We start from the raw sequence: 21111 nt of genomic DNA, 5'->3' as shown, positions 1-21111 counted from the left end.
TTGTTCAAATTAACGTTTCATATATTTTGGTGCCGTACTACATTCCAAGAACTTACTGACACTAAAGACTGACCATGATTTGCACAGGTGCGCACAGGTACGATCCTCCGCTGGGTTATTTTATTCCATGCTCAAGTATAAAGCCACGGGGTTTCAAAAATAGTTTCTGAAAGCTTTATATTTATTGCGAGATTTTATGTGGGAGATGGGGAGGAATAACATGCCCCCCCCCCCTTAATCCGGGCAATATCTGGTCATGTACCTCCTCATACTGTATGCTGGACTCTTCCAACTTCTGGCATTACAGAAATCCCACGTCCTCACCCTTCTCTGACACTTCTTACTCATAGCATCCCTTTCTAAACATGGTCCTGTTCTCACATACAAGGGGGGAATGAACAATGCGAATCTAGTGACTGCTACTCCGTGACCAGATCTCCCATACGACCATGAAACTAAGGCCTCGGCCATGCTCCCTGCTGGCGTGCTGAGGAGCGCTGAGGCGCAGGGAAAACGGGTGCTTTCCCTGGCCTTGCGGTTGCTTACCGCACGCGCTGTCAGCGGGACGTAAGGGGGCGGGCCGGGGGTGGGCGCGTCACTGGCTGGGGGCGGGGCAGTGACGTCACGGAGCTGGTTCGCCCTCATTGGGCGAACCGCTCACGTGACCGGCCTGTCGCGCCGGCAAGCGGGGGGATTTTAAATTCCCCTAAGGCCTCGGCCATGTTTACCGCTTGCTGGCGGAAGCGTGCTGAGGCGAGCTCCCGCTCAGCACTGAGCCCCTACAGCCGCAATTAGAGCGGCTTTATTAGGGGCTCAAATGCGCTTCCGCGCGCTTGCGGAAGTGCAGGTCTTAGGGGAATTTTAAATTCCCCCGCTTGCCGGCGCGACAGGCCGGTCACGTGAGCGGTTCGCCTAATGAGGGCGAACCAGCTCCGTGACGTCACTGGCCCAACCCCGGCCAGTGACGCGCCCACCCCCGCCCTGCCCCCTGACGGCCCGCTGACAGCGCGTGCGGTAAGCAACCACAAGGCCAGGGAAAGCACCCGCTTTCCCTGCGCCTCAGCACGCCAGCAGGGAGCATGGCCGAGGCCTAAGACCTGCGCTTCCGCAAGCGCGCGGAAGCACAGGTGAGCCCCTACTAAAGCCGCTCTAATTGCGGCTGTAGGGGCTCAGTGCTGAGCGGGAGCGCGCCTCAGCACGCTGGCGGTAAACATGGCCGAGGCCTTAGTCCATTAAATTGACACAAGTTGTCTTCAGCTGAGTAAGTCCAGAGCAAGCAGGTGAGTTCCACGTATGAGTTGATCATCAGGCACCAGAAAGTAATCATGATATTGGCAGATAAAAATGATGTGGCAGTAAAAGGATTATGTGCAGTGGTTATTAAAAGGACCAAAAACTATTGTATCTATTAACAACAGTACGGATTCCCAATGATTTCCCATATTGAGTACTTTTAACTCCAAACCACTGCCGATTAGCGCACGATCGTAGTTTATACATTATTACTGTTCTCCTACTATAAAGGTGTTACACATATTACATGAAACCTGCTTAGCTTTAACAGTACAGGAGGCAAACACAGCTGCAATTTAAACGTAATGTAGAACATCTCCCAGAAGGTCTAGAAAACATTGTGCAATAAATCTGTCTGCCCTCAGGCAAGGGATTAAAAAACAATGGTTTCAAGCAGCCTGCGGATACAGGAAACGCTGCCAAAAGATAAATATATTGTAAAAAAGAAATTGCGACACATTCTCCATGGATCGGGGATTTTAGCTCGGTCAGTCAGCAGAAAGAGTAAATATAAAATAAACATAATTATTACCAGAAGGTAAAACTGCTGGATCTCTCAGATCCTTCGTTCTGAATGTACATAAGCAAACGTAACTCACACTAAAACGTGAACAATTTCAAATGGTTCTATTTTCCCTATATTTGTGATTGTTCGACTGTGCCCAGGACAAACATGAATATAAAATCATTATTTCGATGCATACCTCTATTAAAATAAAAAGAAAAAGGTAAAATACGTTTTACATAAATAAATATCTGGTTGTTTCTTCTGTATTATTGCTGGAAATGGGGGTTCTAGCCTCGTCCGCATTAGTACCAGAAATCCAACTGGAAGTACTGGGCAGATCCGCGGTTATGGCACAAGCGGCAGGTTTCACTGAAGAAACCGGACTAACCTTAATACTAGATACTCAGATAACACTTGTGACATAGCACAAATAATGACATAAGTTCAATATGGCGACACTGCGCCCAGTTAGGGCGTGATTCTAGAGGGGTTATGGGCAGTCCGAAAGTGTGATTAAACGGAGTAGAAAATATACTGATCGCTTTCAGGAGAGAAGTTAAAGTGGTACCAATATCAAGAACGCTACGATAGAGCAACTGATCATTGCTGCTATAGGTACCTATCGATGTCAGTTATACATAAACACTGTGGTTATATCAAATACAGCCAAATCGCAAGGGGTTAAATGTAGACCATGCAATGAAACCACAATGCTAAATAGCAGCTTACTTTTATTTCCTAAGAATGTACTAAGAAAGTTCTGCTGAGCTACACCTGCCCTTTCTCAAGTCATCCAAGTTAAAACAATCAGTGAATTCCATTCCCAGACCCCACATCTAATTGTCCTGTGTGTGTGTTAGAAAATAAGAACAAATAGTTGAAAAAATATAGCCTGGGGAATTATACCTTGCAAGTGATATCCAGTATTTCTATTACTGCAATGCAATCTCATGTTACCTAGTATGCAATCTCAATTCATCTCCTTTTTTTCAGGTTCAACAGCAATGTCATGTTTAAATAATCCGTGTTCAGGAAGGCGATTTTAGGGAACAGCAGCAGGTTCGGGTATTTAATAATAACATGTTTTAAAAGAACATTCCAGTGACTGGGACTCTGCCCTCACCACCTGCCTTAGTTCCCATACTATATTACATGCTCTTGGCAACACACTTTGTGATTTAGTATTATAATAATAATAATAATGTGCTTGCATGCCAGCTACCAACACCAGACACCTCTCAGCCCCTTTAACAAGAGCCTTTTTACTTTGTCATTTGTTTCCTAGCCTTTCTGCAGTGAGTGGGCTCAGGGAGGTGAACAAACAAAGGTTGGGGTTCGTCTTCCTCTCCAGATCCCCTTTCTTTATTGTGAATAGTTTAAACAATAGATCCGTTTGCACAGCAGGAAAGTGATGCGACTGCGCCGCGGAATTTGGGGGTGATTACAGTAAAACAAATAAGAGATGCATATTTTGATGGGTAGAGAAAACAAATGAAGCAGTGTTAAAGTGCCAAAAAAACTCGGCAAATATCAATTCCCTCTACAGAGGTTATTTAAAGATTGCTGGGTACATTATTTGCAGCGCTTGGCTCCAAGACGGGGGGTTCTTAGGGACATAGAAGATCTGTCCGTTTCGGTTGGGGTGATATAAGATCAGTAAAGTGAATGTATATATTGTTACTTTCATGCAGATGACACGGGTGTCTCTGTACGATTTGAGATATCACTGGAAGAAGTTGCGACTCCTTTCTCTTCTTTAAACATTTCCGGGGTGGAATGTCTGATTGCATCGTTTGCTACGAGTTCATTGTAATCGCAGCTCCCCATCCCAGAGACGTTAACACACAAAGAGGCGCTGTGCACTTACATAAACTTTACAACGTGTTGCGGCCTGCACGGGAAGCGGAGCATAAAAGGTTCCGATCATGGAGCAGAAAGGGTCTTTTGTGGTTCAAGTTTAACGGCAACATTCGGGTGCCAATCTGTATGTCAGGTATATGACCGCAAGCCAGAGCAAAGTTTTCAGGACAACAGTCCCTGGTATATGCCCCATGCACCGTGCCCAGTGCTGGTACCATGACATGTGAGAAGCTGATTAATCAGCATTTACATCAGGCACAGATCTATAATAATAAAGATGTAGCAAATGACAATTCCACTAATCAGTCATTGATCACTGATGTAAGTATATACAGAACATGGTCCCCAAAGCGCGATCAACAGAAATACAGAGGGATGAACATGTCCCCAACATTACAATGTCCTAATTAACTACAAACAGAATCAATCCACCAGTTTCAAATACAGGTGATTAAAGTCATGATGAACCAAGTCCGAGGTGCCTTCTGCATACAACAGACAATAATAATGATTTAAGAGCTTTTACTTCAAAGTGCAGCTATTCAATTATTACATTAAACAGTGCTAAAGGGAATGACACAGCGTAGCAGGACTATTGAGACACTTAACAGGTAAACTCCGTTTTCCCTATTTCCCCCGCTTCAGCTTGGCTGGGTTGGAGTTTTAGCCCCGGCCATGCGAGGGATTGTAGTGATTGGGGCCACATTAGGGATGGTGAGGTATTGGCTCAGCCTTACACCCCGCTCATGCAGCCTCCCCCTCTACCTTGCAGCCTGCTGCCACCCATCAGTCGTAGGAGATTAATTACCTGGGCGGCCAGTGCTGGGAGCGGCACATTCCAACCAGGCCGCGCCCAGAGGTGTTGACATCAGACAGGTGAGGTCCCCCTCCTAAAATGCCTGGAAGAGTGCAGACTGCCCCACCCTACAATGTGTGTTGTGTGTCCCACTCATTGGATGGACCCTCCAGGCAGAATGTGAGCATAGCACTGCTCTTTACTGCATCTGTATCTGGTAAACACACCCATAACCCCAGCCGTGATTAAGCGGGGAGAGAAACACTACCCCGGGCACGGTTTGAACAAACCTTAAAGTGCGGCTGTCTACTCGGCACATATTTTATCCTAAGGGATCCCGCGTGAATCCATGCTGCTGACAGCTCAGCATACTCTTACAGAATTGCAATTGTTGATTCAGTTTATTGTAACGTGTATCTGTAATCGGTTTCTTATCCCATGACTTCGCTGGAGTGAGATTTTCCTGGTAACATACTTTTAAGAACAATTCACTCTGTTAACCCATTTAGTGCCAACTGCGACCTCAACACATTCCAAAATGCATTTTATTTGTGGCGGTGTTGTGTATCATCAAAAAAAACTTTTTTTTAGACAAAATGGACTAAATATTCATTTATTACGTTTCAGAATTTTGAAAAAACATTCCTTGAAGTAGTGAAGCCTCGTATCAAATAATCAAAAGCTGATACATATAATTAACAATATCATTAACGCACAGTAAACTACTTACTCAAATAGCACCTCCATATAAGCACTGCACACACCGCTCGCTCCGTCCAGAACAGGTTAAAGTGACTATGAGAGGCCCCTGTCTTCTAAGCATGCTTCTGCACCTTAGACACCTTACTGGCCGAACACTTCAATGGGCTGCACGTTATCTTCCAGGTGACTGGTAGGTGTCTTACAGCAGAAGACTTCTTGGTAAATACAGCAGTCCGTGTCCCAAACCTGAGCTCTGCTCGTGGATCTCCCCAAAGTAGTGATTTTGTTTTAAAAGCATGTTAACACTAGTCTTTGGGAATACACATTTTTAGTGTTAGAGCAGGGGTGGACAACTCCAGTCCTGAAGGGCCACCAGCAGGTCAAGTTTCTAGGATATCCCTGCTTCAGCACAGGTGGTGCACTGATTGAGCCACCTGTGCTGAAGCAGGGATAACCTGAAAACCTGCCCCGTAGTTGGCCCTTGATGACTGGAATTGGCCCCCCTTCCTTAGAGTATTATTGCTCTGTTTGCTTCAGCGTTACCTTTTGGAAGGGGGTCAATTATTTGGCACACACATTCTAATAACATACATACATTTTAACTTTAATATGAGGACTTTTCTGCACGGTTATGCATTGATGAAATGGCTAGTTGTGATCCAGAATTAACCTCTTTGACCTAATAAATGAGTCCCATGGTGTCTGTATCTTACTTGGATGAGAGGCTCCTTGTATTTAATGCAGACACGGAAGGACAGAGCGGTAACTCACTCACAGCGCACACGCTACATGGCATCAATACAGCGCGTCTGATAAATAGAACGCTATTGTTCTCCCATTAACTGTTGGTGCTCACAAGCTCCTGGGTGTGTAAGTGGGAGGGAGGGAGGGGGCTATCGTGTGCCTATAATTGCAGTACCTCCTGCCTGGCTGCCTGCCCTGTGGGCTGTGCCTTGCCCTGAGGTTTTGGGCCACGTTCCAGCCACGCTACCCCAGTATAAATGAAAAGGTAGAATAATAGGACAAACCTGACAGCCACCTCTAGTCAAACATAGTTCAGTTTACATAGAAATTAAAAGAAAAAAAAATGTTTGGAGGGAGGGGAGCTGCATATTTCTTTAGTTCCTCTGGCATTTCTGCCTCCAGGGTATGAATATGGACAGAGCGGAGGAAGAAAGAGAAGGCTTTGAAAAGGTAGACCATTCAGTCCATTAAGCAGAAGGAATTTGTCTCCAAAGAAGCCAGAAAGCGTCCCACTCCTAGTTCTAATACAAGAGGGCTATGCCTGTCACATCACTGCCAACCAGCTAACCAAACAGAGACGGGCACAATAGCACAGCAGTAATCTCTTTGGAGACACTTGAGTATTACAGAAATAATGTAGGTGACATAAAACCATGTATATTGCATGATATAGCTGCTAATTCATACGCCCGGACTCTGTAATGTGCTGGTATAAAGCGGCGTTAGAAATGGTAGCAGTTTATTGCCATGTTGGGTTTTTTCACTTTCACCTGGGAATGGTGATTTTTCCACCTCCAAGACCCGGCACATTGTTGCGTAAGCGTGTCCTTCCTGCTGCTTTAGCATCATTCTCACTACGCGCTATTACCCCAAGAAGCACTTTGTGTTTACTTTGTACCCTTGATTCCTCCCCTGCTTAGAAGAGAAGTATTTAGATGTTGTGGGTAAAGGAGGGTAAGTGGCTAATTTGAGTTATGATGCTGTGAGGATGCTGCTGCTTTAGGCTGCGTCCATAGAGATGGGAGCAGTGCTGAACCGCGCTGACGCTGAGGCCTGTGCGATTTCATGCACATGCAGGCGAGCCAGCGGGCGCGATCGGGAGGCGGCTGAGGCAGGCGGGGCAGCGACGTCGCTGGGCCAATCGCCCGCGACGCACCGATGTCACGGCGCCGTGACGTTGACGCTGCTTCGCGCTCATTGGATGTTTTCAGCCGACGGCGCTCTGAAAAACAGCTTGGCTGTCGGCTGAAAAATCCAACTCCTCAGCACGCCTGCGGACGCTCGCGTGAGCCCCCTCTAAAGACATCCTCATTGAGGATGCCGAGGCAAGCGCGGAGCGTTCGCACAGCTCAGCGCGGCTTGTCTTTCTATGGACGTGGCCTTAGGCATTGAAGATGTCCTCAGCCCGGTAACCTGTGGGAACTTTGCAGTCCTGCAATGTGTTCACGCTTTTATGAGCGCCTCCTGTTGGTGTATGTATGTACTGTATATATACCTTTATTTGTACAGTGCCATTAACGTACATAGCGTTTCACAACAATGTAACTAAATAACAGGTGTAATACATAATGCAAATAAGATTTTTCAACACAAAATTTAAAATTAGGGAAAGAAGTCCAGAAGAGCTTACAATCTAAGTAAGAGAAAGGTGACACCGTGTTATGTTGTTCATGTAGATGCACATCCTTTCACTAACTTATACATTTACTTACACTAGGAACTAATGTTTTCCGGACATGGGCAGTGTCCCCACTAGGATAAGTAACCAGTGCTTCTTGTGACTGGCAGTGTACCCAACCCTGCACTGTGTATTGTAATCACTGGCGGTGGCTTTGATGGAGGTGGAAGGTGTTCCTGATGCCACCTCTGAGCAGCTCAATACACCGAAGCTCTTATAACGAGCAGTAAGGGGATGTAATGGTGAGTGAACTCAATGGTGTTAGACACTGACATGTCACTGGTATTTCCCCACTTTTAACCCTACATACTGTATGAATCAGAATGTTTCCATAGCACCGTTTCCTAAAGAAACACTGTAGGATCTCAGGATATGCGCGATTAAAAGAATGATGGGTGATAGGAAGGGGGAAACTGGTCTGGCAGCAAAGGGGACACTTTAAATCAGGCGTCTCAAACTCAGTCCCCAACAGGCCAGCTTTTATAGATATCCCAGCTTCAGCACAGGTGGCTAAATCAGTGGTGCAGTTGAAGACTAAGCTGCTGATTGAGCCACCCGTGCTGAAGCTGGGTTATTCTGAAATCCTGACCCGTTGGGCGGTCTTGAGGGCTGGAGCTGAGCACCGTCAGATGGAGAGCTCACCAACATTACATCACAATGACTCTCTTCTGTATGTGATCATTGCCTCAAGTGAGCGGCCTGGTCTCTCTTGACCCGAGCAGCCTTCTGGACCTTATAAATGGGAAGATTCCTGCACAGGTACAACCTTTCCCCCCCCCCCTCTCTCCTTCCTTCCTTTTATTGGGGGTCACGTTTCCGTGCCTGTACAGTATGTAACACTGTTATACAGACTTAATGCAAGGCAACTGGAGCGATTCCAGGGGACCTTTCAGCTTGTATTTAGAATGGGCGGCTCTGGGGTAGAGTGGCTGTGAGTCTGGTGTCTGAACTTGGAAATGAGTCAGTCGTGTCTGGATTATATCTGAAACATCACTGTAAAATATCCATTTAGCATTCGCTCAGTAGTTTGCACGTAAATTGCTTGGCGAGTATAGGTTGCACCTAATGACAGGTTTCTTTAGAGTGCGTATGCGTGGGAAAAACACCGGTCCCAAAATACCAAACCTTACCGCACGACCTTGGGAAACACCCCTCACTGCACTTCTCTGTCTGTACTGTAGCTAGGCATTCATAATCAGAGATTGGCAATTTAAATAGAAACGATCTATGATGTTACAACTAAATCCCACTAGCCAGCAGCATTCTCCAGTCACTACAATGCACGGGATATTGGGAAAGTGAAAAGACTAGAGAGAGTGCAATGGAAGGGGAGAGGACGAAAAGGAAATACTCAGAACTCTAAAGTAAGACTGACCTGGAGAGCCAAAGACCACAAAAGTGTCTCATAACGTGTGTGTAATATAGCAGAGCTATACACATACACCAACTGTAACACAACTGTCTCTCCCCCTATGATTTGGATTCTTTGGACTTCCAGTTAGATTAATAAATATTTTTATATCACATTTATCTAGTCTTTGTAATTGATTATTGTTCTTATTATTTCTCCTCAGACAAACACATGTTTAAAGTCTACTGGTTTAGAAAAAGTTCTAATTGATCAATATCAATTTCAATGACCTTGCCATCTTCTTAAGCTCTGGGCAATCCCTGATGTAATAATGGCGTTACAGCGCTGCCTAATGCTTACCCGGAGAGTGTCTAGATTCCAAAGATTAAACTGAAGGCTGAAAAAACTCAATCAATAGATTACTTTTCTCTTTAAGAAACACCACACTGGCTTAGTCTATAAGCACAGGTATCTGTCTAGGAATGCAGCAAACAGAACAAGAGGAAACTGTAAGGCAGCTAGGATTGTTTTTGATCGGCCCATAAGAGAGACAGGATTAGACACAACATTCATACTGAGCATTGTCCACGTTGGACTTTGTCTCTCCAGGCCACACATTTCTATTTCTACAGTGGAGAAAAAGTGACCTGTTGGCGTGACAAGACCACCATGCATACCACACCAACGTGGCAACATGACACATAAAAGGGACATTTCTTTTCTATTTGCGTATTATGTAAGGCTCACTAATATTTAAATAGGTAGAATGGTGGAAGTGCAACAACACCACAATCAACACAATCAGCACAATCAGCACAATCAGCACAATGTCTTGGTCTAACCTTTCATCCCAGTTGCAAAAAAGATGTTGCATATTAGTATAAGGCTCCTTTCTGAGCAATATAAGTGCAAACGGAAGGAAACACTCTATTGGAAGTAAGGCATTCGCTTTTTATGTATAAAATTAACATTTGTGGCTGTGATTCATAAAAACCGAACTATATAAGGACCATGACTGGCGGGCGTATGAGTTCTGCCCCTCGCCTATCACATAAGGAAGCCCCGTTCTTCACACCCGATTCCAAGACACAAGATTCTACCATTGTTTCCTTCTTCATTTGTACAATCTCATCTTTATTATGTGTGTTTTATTATTGGCTCTCTGTGCTCTAAATTAAGTGGCTGGGAAGTGTAAAGATGGCTGTTTTATCAACTGCAATCCTGTATTGGAGGATGTTATGATAATATTAGTAGAAATTGTTTGATCTTTCGGTCTGTAGGGAGAAGTTATAGACCAGAGACATTTTATAGAGCACTTATATTCAATGATATACTTCAAGAGAAAGATAGAAATAAATATCAATCTATTGCTACAACTCCGACAGAAAATGGTGACTTTATTAAACCCTCACACATGGTAGATATCTAAAAGGAGGCAACCTCCCTACACAAACTACCCCTGTGGAATCAAAGTACATGAAACAGAGAAGCACAGTAAGGGGGCTCAACTCCAGACCTTAAGCGCCCCCCCCCCCTAACAGGTCAGGTTTTCAGGATATCCCAGCTTCAGCACAGAAGCTCAGCTGAAGACTGAGCCACCTGTGCTGAAGCAGGAACTAATTGAGCCACCTGTGCTGAAGCAAGGATATCCTGAAAACCTGACCTGTTGGGGGGGGGGGGCTTGAGGACTGTTGAGGCCCCCTGATATAAATCCCGCCTGTTTGTAATAAGGTTTATATCACGTAATGAGCATCAGTATCAACCATAACCGCTCCCACGTGGCGTCAAACGACGTTGTTCCATTTTTTTTATTCAATGTGCGTGAGTGAGGAATTCCCCCACGGAAAATTTGGGTGGAAGTATTTGTTTCCCATTGGAGTGTGTAAGAATCTCTCCAGTTCTGGGACATATTATATCATTTATCACTGGGGAAAAAAATATTTTGTCAGTCCATCAGATGCCAGTAAAACACTTCATTAGGAGGAGTAATTTCCCTGTTTACTTCAAACACTTTTTTTTCCCAACATAAGACAGGGCAGGTCTGATCAGGCACGGCTTCAGAACGAGTCGCAGCGTCCCCATCTCTACATAAATGCTGCAGGCCACAGGAGAAAGGCAAGTCTCAACCCAACTCCGTACAGTAACCAAGCTTCTCGGCGCCTCTGGTCTTGCCTTGTGCATATTTTACAAGCATCGTCATGTCTTCCAAACTTCCAAAATCTGTCTCATTTGCAGTATACACACACACACAGACACACACACACACACACACACACAGACACACACACACAATGTGCTTCTCTTGATTTAACACACACACGTACACACTCCCTACTACAGGGGCGGCCAACTCCAGTCCTCAAGGGCCACCACTAGGTCAGATTTTAATGGTATCCCTGTTTCAGCACAGGTGGCTCAATCAGTGGACCTGTGCTGAAGCAGGAATATCCCTAAGATCTGACCTATTGGTGGCCCTTGAGGACTGGAGTTGGCCGTCCTGCCTTAGCCCCTTGCCACAGCTGGCTGCCCTTCCAAGTGTATTGGGTTTTTACCAATCGGAAGTTAATTGGAATACGAAGCATGTGCTTCTTCACACGGGGCGGGACTCCTCCTCTATGCCTTATACCAGCACCCCAGAACCACCTGACTTCACCTGTTCAGCGTATTTGACTCACTGTAGGTGGCAAACCCCATCGTCCAGGGCAATTTCATATTCTCAAACTGTCAAAAATAAATAAATAATAAGAGACCCGGCAGTTCATGTGCACACGTTATGGAATGAGATACGCAGAGGGAATCATTTTCTGGAAGATAAATACTGAGAGAAGTTAGGCGTTAAGCTTTTTAATTCTCTGCAGAAAGCTTGGTCACAATAGATGCAATGTTCAAAAAGCAGAGGGTGCCACCCTTTGTGTAACTTCGGTTCCAGCTGTGTTTAAATAAAGCATAACAAGTAACACTGCCGGATTAAGTAGAGATTTCATGTGCAGCTGAACGAACAAGGAAACAAAATATAATTTAAATATCAGGGCTGCAAAACGGCATCAACAAGGCTTTGCGCCCCACTTTAGGGGAGAGGGGGATCATTGACATTACCAGCTGGCAACTGTTGTGAAGTTTCCTGCACATACATTCCATATACCAATGTTTAAGTAGGTATTCCTATGCACCAAGTTTGCATACTAGTAAAACGTCAATATAAAAGCTGATTAAATCATTAATGAATAATAATGTTCTCTAGGTTAACCCTTTCAGTGCGGAATGAGCATGAAATGCATTATAGACTGTGTTTCACGAACCTGTAACAGGGATTAAATAAATGCTAAAGGGGTATACTGTATTGTCCATTGTGTTGTGAAAGTTAGCACCCTAAAGACTCATGTTTCGGCATTGTATACCTTCCTTTATATTAAAGATAAACGAATAACACCCTCTGTGTCACATGTACCACGAGGGGCCTGGGAGTATCTATACAGCAGGGTGGGCAATTCCAGTCCTCAAGGGCCATCGACAGGTCAGGTTTTCAGGATATCCCAGTTTCAAAACAGGTGGCTCAATCAGTGGCTCAGTCAAAGACTCATTCCATAAAGTCTTTGACTGAGCCACTGATTGAGCCACCTGTGCTGAAGCAGTGATATCCTGAAAACCTGACCTGTTGGTGGCCCTTGAGGACTAGATTTGCATAAGGAAAGATATTTCTGGTTTTGTTCCTTTTCCCGACTCTTAGGAAACCCTGCGCTGTCATTTCTCCGTCCCCCTAATTCGCCCTGCACTCTTCATACTCCTCCCTTGTTTTGCTCCTTTACGTCTGTCTAGACAGCTAGAGTAATACTAAGGGACCAAACCAAGGAGGTGGGCCTGGTCGAGACGAGTGCTTGCCTTAGGCGAAGCGAGCCGACGGCACAATATGAAGTAAGGTACCAAGCCCAAAGGAATTGCAAGACGTCGCTAAAACAAAACACAGAACAATAAGAGCAAAACACACAACAACCTGCATCGTGCGCCAGGAGGCATGCTAATGGATCCCACTCCTCCATTTAACACAGGATCTACAAGATCAACCTGCATCGTGCACCAGGAGGCGTGCTAATGGATCCCACTCCTCCATTTAGCACAGGATCTACAAGATCAACCTGCTCCAGGCCCATTCAGACTGGATCCTCTCATAGCGGCATTATGTAATACACCAGGCACACACCGCAAAATATACATTCTTTTTATTTAGTGCTGGCAATGTAACCTGCACTGTATGAGACAATACCATACACACAAAATCCCCCACGTATATATACTGTATATATAAATCCATCCTAATATATAAAAGCACACACAGAAGGTGCAGAATGGGGACACTTGGCGGTGACCCCACTTTAGATGCAGTTTTATTCTATCTTTTCTAATCATTCTGTTTCCTCTGCCACCAGTCCATGTATTTGTTGTGTTTACCTCCAAGTCGTTAAGAGAGGAAGTGAGAATGCAATTACAAGCTGGGTTACAGTAGTGTATTGTAGCGTGAATCTCTTCTACACCAGCTCGGCCTGCCCAGTCCTTCTCGGTGTATGTCCGAGTAGCGAGGAAATAATATACTTTCTGCGGGCCTAACATTGGAGAGACTGTTGTGTATTGTTTCATCACTATAGAGTAAATACTAGACTTTCTTTGAACTGCAGTAGTGGGACTGCGAGTGTGTTTACTTGGAGAGTACAGGGAGGGAAGAGATCGTGCTTTCCTTTATTAGAATTCTTGGTGATCATATCAACTTAAAGCATTTCTACTATAGAGTGGTTTACAACTCAATAAAAGACTGTGTTGCCCAAAGCCCGTGTATTGCACATGTATGAATCATTTAGATGTCAATCTATTAAAAGGCAAACACTACAAACTGTGGCTACCAATCTCATCTCCTCCCCTTCCAAAGAAAAACATAGTGCAACTGAAATTGCTAAACATTGTTGATTAATGGATTGCACATTCATTTTCAACACATAAATCAATATGCACTGTATGTATTTCTTTTCTCTGTACCTATAGACATTTTTTTGCTGCTCTGAACGTGTTATGACAGGCTTCAGGATGCAAACAAGTCTTGGCCCCATCTCATACAGAATGATTTGGCTGCAGATGTTGTCCTGCAAGCTAGATCTTGTCTTGTGCAAGAACATTCATCTCCAAAACACATCATTTCTTCTTCTTTGCCTGCAGCTTAAGTGGGGAGTGGTTTTATTAAGGAAAAAATACAGTGCTGCAGAAATGCCAAAAAGACACAAACAAATATATAGACGTGTATATGTACAGGAGATACGCTTGCTTTGTCCAGAGATGCAGATAATGTTTTAGAGCGGTATGTGAGTTTACTATCCCAAAATGTTTATAGCAACTCGGACCAAGAGGTTTTCTGGATATACAAAGCATAGAAACACAGCAATGGAAACATTGCATTTTTATATCACCTTCTGTAACTTTTCCTATTCATCCATGAAAGCAATACAAAACTGCTGACTAATGCCAGCATTGCAAACTCAGAGCGGAGACGTTAAATGATAGATGTTATATATGCGTGTTTTAAATGAGGTACAGGGTAGTGCAGGGGTTCTAAACTCCAGTTGTCAAGACCCCCTAACAGGTCAGGTTTTCAGGATATCCTAGCTTCGGTACACAGGTGGCTCAATCAGTACCTGCTTCAGCTCAGGTAGTTTAATCAGCAGCTCAGTCCTTAAAACTTGACCTGTTGCGGGGTCTTGAGGACTGGAGTAGAACCGCTGCTGTAGTGTCAATAACATTTGGAAACAGCTGTGTTCCGACGCTGATATTCAGTGCTTCACATTCAAATTCCGTGTCTGATATTCCCCTACACATGGTGGCAAGGGAGGACGTGCATGCCGGTCCCCCCACAATGACACTCCTAGCAGCTTCTAGCAAGGTGGTAAATCTCTAAATTATTGGTTAGCCACAGACAAAAAAAACAAACAGGTGCTCTGGTTTTTATGGCAACTTAAAAACAAAGACCTGATGTTTTGACCACCTGTATATCCGATTGCCAAAAGCTTACTGAGCGGACATGAAAGAGCGAGCGCAGGCAAAACTGTGTCATCCTGTCCCCTCATAAAAAAAGAACATTAAAAGCAGCAGGAACACAGCGCGAATGTCACCCCCAGACTGTTTTCTAACCCCTAACCTGCCAGCGAAAACAGACAAAGCCCTCACTTCTGTCACGTTTAGTAATATAACAAGCTGTCACTTTGAGCAAATGTATCACTTTTAATAAAGTGGAGAATTTGTGATGCGACGGTTTGAAGTCTGTACTCAGCTGGCTTCCTGTAAATATGGATCCCCTGGTAATATTGCCGAGGGCCTGGAATGTGTTTATTATACTTTTTCACACGGTGATTTAATTTATATATATATATATATATATATATATATATATATATATATATATATATATATATATAGAGGGATACCCCGCATTAAGGTACGCAATGGGTCCAGAGCATGTACTGTATGTAAAGCGAAAATTTACTTAAAGTGAGTGTCCTTAAACCGGGGTATGCCTGTGTGTGTGTGTGTGTGTGTGTGTGTGTGTGTGTGTGTGTGTGTGTGTGTGTGTGTGTGTGTGTGTGTGTGTGTGTGTGTGTGTGTGTGTATATATATACATACATACATACACACACACATACAGTATGCTGAAAGCATTTTTAATCCCAGCGTCCAATTGCCTTTTCTCTCATGAAATAGGGCGGGGTTTCTTTGAATACATGATAATTACATTTAATTAACGTCTACTTTGCTTCACAAGGAAAGCCTCATGAGGTAGCCCCCCCCCCCTCTCACCCCCCCCCCCCCCCAATCCCTCCATACAAAGATAAGAAACAGGAAGAATTAATTCATAAATATTTCAAAATAAGTCATTTTTCCAGTAAACGTGAACCTGCTAATACAGCATCATCCCACATTGTGCATTAGTAGAAGCCTCTAAAAGGTGCAAATTGTACGTAAAACGGCTTACTTACCCGAGAAGACGCCTGGAAGTTCTTATTGATATGAATTTTTTTTTTATGATGCTCAATAACTTTTAAGTAACTTTTTTATGCTGTCGCCATGGTTTGTTTTCATGCATTCTCAGCACAATAACTTGTACTGTGTATTTGGGTTTATAGCATAGCGAAAGGCGACTTGTTTCTCCTTATAGAATATAAGGGGCCTATTCATTAAAGATTGAAAATTGGGGGGAAATTTTGGAAGCATAAAAATCGCTTTAAAATGTGGTAACCATGCTATTTTTGCCCGCCTTTCTGCAATACAGGTACGCGTGTGTAAGCCTTTTTGGCAAGGAGTCGATAATTCAAGCCTTTCACCTGAGATACTTGGGAAATATAAATAAGGTCTGTTCAAAGGTATATCTCCCCAGTAACGAAACCTTACTACGTCTACCTGAGGGAGGCGAAATTCCTGGACATGGTTTTCCGGGCAATCTGCAATCTCGCAGCTTAAACTTTTCGGTGCAGGAGGTCCGGCCGCACAAGAGTGCCCGCCGGACCTCCAGCAATCACACGGCCGCCGCCACCACCTCAGTGCGCGGAAACGGAAGTAGAGGGGGCTCCATTTCTACTTTGAGCTGGCTGACGGGTCAGTTGGAGCGTTCTGTCTGGTCAGTCCCCAGTAAGTTAGTATTTGTGCTATGACCTAGCTGCAATATTGCCTGTACAAGGTTCGTCATCTGCGCGCTCCAAAGGTTAATGACAAACATGTCTAATGTCAATGTTGCGAGTTTGTCTCATTTGCACAGAAAATTAGCAGATCGCACAGAATTGCGCAGGCAGAACCAAATTGCATAAAATAACGCCAGTTTGTACATTCAATAAGGGTTTAATGAAGGCAGAGAGATGCAAATCTGTAATGCATTTATCAGAGGAGACCCCATAATGGGTTTGCAGCCTAATGATTAAATGCAGCCGATATAATTTCCAATTAAATAAAATATTAAGAGCACTTTACTTTGCAGAGTTACTTTGACATACTGCGTCAGAGGAGTTGCACCTTCACAGATGGCACATGCTGCATACTTTCCAAAGAACATTTATAACACTTCAATACATTTTGGTTGGAAAGTAAATATCTTTTGGGGCAAACTTTCTGTTGCTAGTGGTTGAGGAAATAATATTTATTAACATTGGATAGGACTCATGCTAAACAAAGTACTGTAGTAAGAAGTTAGGCCGCGTCCATGGCGTCACGCGCGCCTGTAGCTGGAGCGGTTTCTGGCCTGGAGGTGTGTCGGGGGCGTGGCCATCACGGAGCTGGTTCGCTCTCATTGGTTGAACCGCTCACGTAACCCGGACGTCGCACGACAGAAACAAATGTATTTGTTTTCTCGCGCATCGCAAGCGCGGTCGCGTGCTCTGAGGCCAGTAACGCTCACCCTGGACACGGCCTTATAATGTAAGGAATCATTACGGGGGATATTGCTAACTACTTCATGTAAGTTTGCACCGAGCCCTCAGTTCAGAGCGACAGCTTCATTCAGCGCTGGTGTTTAAATTGTTTGTGAAGCCTTCTTCACCAATCAACTGTTCTTGTAATATGAAGCATGAAGAATACACATCATCAACCTGCACACACGCCATTGACCACCATGATGCAGCTCAGCTCCTCGTTCCCGTCCTACCTATCTAACCGCTCCTTCAGTGTTTCCGTCTCTGGTGTGTCCTCCTTCTTACTTCCTCTTTCTGTTTTGGTCCCACAAGGCTCTGACCATGGCCCTCTGCTCTTCTCACTCTGCACCTCTTCTCTTGTTGAGCTAATACAATCTTTTGGCTTTCAGTAACATCTCTATGCTGATGACACCCAAATGTACCTCTCCTCCCCTGACCTCTCTCTTGTCCCGTGTCATCAACTGTCTTTCTGAAATCCTCTCCTGGATGTCCCACAGATACCTGAAGCTTGATATGTCCAAACAGAATGGAGACCCTTCCCACTTTTCCCTGCCAGCCTTACACTCAAACTCTCCCTCAATGTCAATAATACCACAATCTCATCAACACTCTAAGCCCCTGTCTAGAGGTCATCTTTCACTCAGATTCCTCGCATTCAGTCCCTCACTAAGGCCTGCCATCTCCGCCTCTGAAATATTGCCTGGTTATGCCCTTTTCTCACTCATGATGCAACTAAAATCCTAATTCTCTCACTCATCCTGTCCTGCCTTGACTACTAAATTCTTCAAAATGCAGGTCTCCTATAGGACAGAGGTACAAAGTAGAGCCCGACTCACAAGTTCACAATGCAATTCTTTACTTATTAGAACAGCCAAGAACAGAGGAGAAACAATGTTTCAGGTCCCATATGGACCTTTCATCTGGTGGTACCTGAAACGTTGTTGCTCCTCTGTTCTTGGCTGTTACAATAAATGAAGATTTGCATTGTTGCATTGTGAACGTCTGAGTAGAGCTCTACTTTGTACCTCTGTCCTAGAGGAGACCTGCATTTTGAGGAATTTGTTTGTCTATGTTGTGTTGGCTGCACAAGCAGGATTCTCCTCGCCTGAAACGGTTTCTCCGCACTTTGGAACTGCCTTGACTACTGCAATCTTCTGCTAGTTGGCATTTCCCTTGTCCACCTCTCCCAACTCCAATCCATCTAACTTGCTGCTGCCAGATCCGTCCTCCTCACTCACTGCTCCATTTCTGCTGCTCCACTAGTCAAATCCCAACACTGGCTTCCCATATCTTCTAGAACAGGCCCATCAAACTCAAGATAGCTTGGGGGTCCATTCTTAAGTCCGACTGCAAGACTCGGGCCGCACCAGGATTTTTTTTTATAAACAGTCACTATAACCCACGCGTACACTTTTTTCTTGTGTTTTCCTTATTAAAAATACATAAACATCGCTGTAATCTTTCTCCCCCGCCAACCCCCCATCCATTCTCCTTCTCTCGTATCTCTTCTCTCTTCCATCCCCCCTCTCTCTCTCTCTCTTTCCCATATCCCTTCTCTCTCTCTCTCCCCAATCTCTTCTCTCTTTCTCTCTCTCTCTCTCTCTCCCCCTCAGTCACTTTTCCCCCTCTCTGACTCTGACACACACACAATACCCCCCTGCCCAACAATACACACACACAAACATACACCATACTCCCCCTGCCCCACAATACAACACACACACAATAGCACCATCTCCCCCACAAAAGCCGCACACCAGCCCCCCTCCCACACTTTAGCCCCATACCTGCCCCCCTCCCCCAAAATAGCCCCACCCCTTTTCTTGGGGGAGCCTCCGGCGAGTACTGAAAGTTGCTGCTGGGCCACCTCCTCCTCCTCCACTGGTGCACGGCCCTACCGCCTCCTAATACTCCCCCCCCCCCCCCGGAAGGTCACCCTGCACACCAGCGGGGGAGGAGGAGACCCATACCAGCGGGAGGAGGAGACCCATACCAGCGGGAGGAGGAGACCCATACCAGCGGGAGGAGGAGACCCATACCAGCGGGAGGAGGAGACCCATACCAGCGGGAGGAGGAGACCCATACCAGCGGGAGGAGACCCATACCAGCGGGAGGAGGAGACCCATACCAGCGGGAGGAGGAGACCCATACCAGCGGGAGGAGGAGACCCATACCAGCGGGAGGAGAGGACCCATACCAGCGGGAGGAGGAGACCCATACCAGCGGGAGGAGGAGACCCATACCAGCGGGAGGAGGAGGCCCATACCAGCGGGAGGAGGAGACCCATACCAGCAGGAGGAGGAGACCCATACCAGCGGGAGGAGACCCATACCAGCGGGAGGAGGAGACCCATACCAGCGGGGGAGGAGGAGACCCATACCAGCGGGAGGAGGAGACCCATACCAGCGGGAGGAGGAGACCCATACCAGCGTGAGGAGGAGACCCATACAAGCGGGAGGAGGACCCATACCAGCGGGAGGAGACCCATACCAGCGGGAGGAGGAGACCCATACCAGCGGGGGAGGAGGAGACCCATACCAGCGGGAGGAGGAGACCCATACCAGCGTGAGGAGGAGGCCCATACCAGCGGGAGGAGGAGACCCATACCAGCGGGAGGAGGACCCATACCAGCGGGAGGAGACCCATACCAGCGGGAGGAGGAGACCCATACCAGCGGGGGAGGAGACCCATACCAGCGGGAGGAGGAGACCCATACCAGCAGGGGAGGAGGAGACCCATACCAGCGGGGGAGGAGGAGACCCATACCAGCGGGAGGAGGAGACCCATACCAGTGGGAGGAGGAGACCATACCAGCGGGAGGAGACCCATACCAGCGGGGGAGGAGGAGACCCATACCAGCGGGAGGAGACCCATACCAGCGGGGGAGGAGACCCATACCAGCGGGAGGAGGAGACCCATACCAGCGGGAGGAGACCCATACCAGCGGGGGAGGAGACCCATACCAGCGGGGGGAGGAGACCCATACCAGCGGGGGGAGGAGACCCATACCAGCGGGGGAGGAGACCCATACCAGCGGGGGGAGGAGACCCATACCAGCGGGAGGAGACCCATACCAGCGGGGGAGGAGGAGACCCATACCAGCGGGAGGAGACCCATACCAGCGGGGGAGGAGACCCATACCAGCGGGAGGAGGAGACCCATACCAGCGGGGGAGGAGACCCATACCAGCGGGAGGAGGCCCAGTATCAACTTCCAGTGCTCTCCAAGCCCCTGCAGTTACCAGGCATGGGATTTCTGTCCCAGCTTGCCCCCTTGTCAGCTCGCGGGCGCGGGATGCATGGCGACACAGCAGAAAGTTTGACAGCCCTGCTCTAGAATCAAACGTCCACCTAGAGGGCACAAATCGCTCCAGCTAAAGTTGCGTGAAGCCACGCGCACGGTCGCGTGCGCACGCACCCCCCCATGGCCGCGGCCTAAACTCTCACGACCAGGGCTCTCACTACCTCTTGTCTGCACTGGTTAGTCCTTATCTGGTATGTAACATCTTTCTTTACCCCCATTGTGCAGGGCTACAGAATTTTCAACTAACCTGTAATAATACTCATAGTTATTTCACCGTACACCCCCTCCTTGAGGATGTCCTTGGGGTCATAAAGATTTCACCAGAATTCAACATTTGACCTACAATAAGATAGCTGATAGTTATTATTTATTTTAATTCCAATTAACTTAGCGCCCTTGTTTCAAAGGATTTTGCTTTCGTAAAGTCACTACTTGCTTGTATTA

The 21111-nt window shown here is 46.1% G+C and overlaps 1 protein-coding gene across 2 annotated transcripts in view; it reads right to left on the bottom strand.

Moving 5' to 3' along the window:
• The window catches only part of TP63 (tumor protein p63), a 61480-nt gene that overhangs the window by 23094 nt on the left and 17275 nt on the right, over positions 1 to 21111 (bottom strand). The window lies entirely within an intron of this gene.

Source organism: Ascaphus truei, chromosome 14 (genome assembly GCF_040206685.1).
Source record: "Ascaphus truei isolate aAscTru1 chromosome 14, aAscTru1.hap1, whole genome shotgun sequence".
In the NCBI taxonomy this organism is placed as follows: domain Eukaryota; kingdom Metazoa; phylum Chordata; class Amphibia; order Anura; family Ascaphidae; genus Ascaphus; species Ascaphus truei.
Note: the sequence above shows the minus strand (reverse complement) of the source record. Positions and strands in the feature narration are given on the sequence as shown.